Here is a 2,500-nt window from a genome sequence, read left to right as displayed (position 1 = left end):
TTTATCAACTTCTTAGCCAAGCGCATTCTATTTATATTACATTTCCATGTGCTCGAGGTCATTGGTCACATTGGAATTTGTGCTCAAAGTGACCCACTTAGTGAAAAGTGTTCACAGATTTTGAACTATCTAACATTACGATTGGTCATTGTGTTCAGCTTGACACGTGGGTATGTTTACAACTTTCATAAACAAAGCAGTGTGTTTACATTTGTTCAGAAATATCCAATCGTTGGACAGCAACAAATCACATGATTGATGACTCGGTTGGACAAAAACATGAATTTAGATAGTTCGAAGATGACGTCACTCATGTCTTTGTTATTGTTATTTGCCATCCGCGTTTATGAGTAATGCTCTCTGAACTGTATTAACCCGACAATAACCGTTTAAGGTTACACAAAGTTTTGTGTGTTGGTCCGTTATACTTCCGGATGGCAATGTTATTAGCTTCTTAGCCAAGCGCATACTATCTATAGATAGAATGCGCTTGGCCAAGGAGTTCACAACATTGCCATCCGGAAGTATAACGGACCAACACACAAACTCTGTGTAACCATGAACTTTTATAGTCTGGTTAATACAGTTTAGTGAGAACAACTCACAAACGCGGATGTCAAAAACAATAACAAAGACCTGAGTGACGTCATCTGCATACTATCTATAGATAGAATGAAGTTGACGTCACTCGGGTCTTTGTTATTTTTTTTTTTTTGCCATCCATGTTTATGAGTAGTTCTCACTCAATTGTATTATCCAGACTATAGATAGAATGCGCTTGGCCAAGGAGTTCACAACATTGCCATCCGGAAGTATAACGGACCACCACACAAACTCTGTGTAACCATGAACTTTTATAGTCTGGTTAATACAGTTTAGTGAGAACAACTCACAAACGCGGATGGCAAAAACAATAACAAAGGCCTGAGTGATGTCATATTCGAACTATCTATAGATAGTATGCGCTTGGCTAAGAAGCTCATAACATTGCCATCCGGAAGTATAACGGACCAACACACAAAACTATGTGTAACCATGAACTTTTATAGTCTGGTTAATACAGTTCAGTGAGAATAACTCACAAACGCGGATGGCAAAATATAACAACAAAGGCTTGAATGACGTCATCTTCGAACTATCTATAAAGGTTACACGTGTGTGTTGGTCCGTTATATTTCTGGATGGCAATATTGTGATTTTCTTAGCCAAGAAAACAGCAGTTCACAAAGGCTGCGGTCCAATTAAACGAAAACAGAGTCGATAGTTTGTGAGAAAATCGTTTTTGTGAGAATGTTTCATTTGGAGTAATTTGGTGAGTATTTTTAATAATTTTGTTTTGTTTTATTTCTGTTTGTTTGTTTTACACATTTAGGTTTTTCTAAATCTCATTAAGCTCATTAAACAATCTCTTCTTCACCCGGGATCAAACCCAGTTTTTTTGTGCATGTGAAGCGAGTGCTCTACCAACTGAGCTATTGGCACCCCCGAGAGGTGCATAAGACCTGGACATTTTCCCTCTATTTAACCCATCCCTTGCCAACTATAGATAGAACGAAGTTGACGTCACTCAGGCCTTTGTTATTTTTTTTTTTTTTGCCATCCACATTTATGAGTAGTTCTCACTTAACTGTATTATCTAGACTATAACAGTTCATGGTTACACAGAGTTTTGTGTGTTGGTCCGTTATACTTCCGGATGGCAAGGTTGTGAGCTTTTTAGCCAAGCGCACACTATCTATAGAAATGATTTAGTGATTAATCATACTTGACCAACTTCTGCCTCATTTATCAGTGTATCCAAATATTGTGAGAAATACTCACTAACTGGACCTGACCTATTTGTGTGTTTGACATGTACTAAGGGTATCTCAGGCCTTTTCATACAGGAAATAAATAGTCAAGGGTTCATGGTTACACACAGTTTTGTGTGTTGGTCCATTATATTTCCGGATGGCAATGTTGTGAGATTCTTAGCCAAGCGCATACTATATATAGTCTGGTTAATGCAGTCCAGTTAGAATTACTCATAAACGCGGATGGCAAAAAACAATAAAACGACCTGAGTAACGTCAACTTCATTCTGTCTATAATCTTTATTCTATTTGTTTACAAAGTTGTACCAACATCCGGTGAGAGCGAGTGAAAGGTCAGTGGTGAGGAATTCCTGATCCACTTTTTATTTTCCCCAATACCAGAATAGGGAGCTACAATCGTGAAGTCACTTCCCTCGTAATGACGCATAGTAACTTAGTAACTGGTTCTAAACTATTGGAATATCGGGCGGACGCCCTTATGAAATACTTCTCCGACCAGCATAAAAATGTATCCAGAGGAGAAAAACATTATAAATCTGATCATGATTTGACTGTTATAAATTTTGATCACTTGACATGTGAAAAAGTTCGAGCCAGATCGAAGAATAAGAAGTATCGATTTTCTTTGTTTAGAACCAAGCGGCTCGTTGCTGAGCGGACGTGACATCAGACTATTGAATCCCATC

General features: G+C 38.1%; 2 protein-coding genes across 2 annotated transcripts in view; both read left to right on the top strand.

The window, feature by feature from the left end:
• Nucleotides 1-2,500, top strand: part of LOC144957918 (uncharacterized) — a gene marked incomplete in the record, with an annotated part of 12,915 nt that overhangs the window by 406 nt on the left and 10,009 nt on the right.
• LOC144957919 (uncharacterized) overlaps nucleotides 1,020-2,500 on the top strand; it is a 20,944-nt gene continuing 19,463 nt past the window's right edge. The window contains exon 1 of the mRNA XM_078889476.1: nucleotides 1,020-1,312. The gene's annotated coding sequence lies outside the window, so the exon portion shown is untranslated. The remainder of the gene's footprint in view (nucleotides 1,313-2,500) is intronic.

The sequence above is a fragment of the Berghia stephanieae genome, chromosome 12 (genome assembly GCF_034508935.2).
Source record: "Berghia stephanieae isolate SIO BIC M18660-M18661 chromosome 12, UCSD_Bste_1.3, whole genome shotgun sequence".
In the NCBI taxonomy this organism is placed as follows: domain Eukaryota; kingdom Metazoa; phylum Mollusca; class Gastropoda; order Nudibranchia; family Aeolidiidae; genus Berghia; species Berghia stephanieae.
The sequence above is the reverse complement of the archived record's forward strand: the minus strand, read 5'-3'. Positions and strand labels throughout refer to the sequence as shown.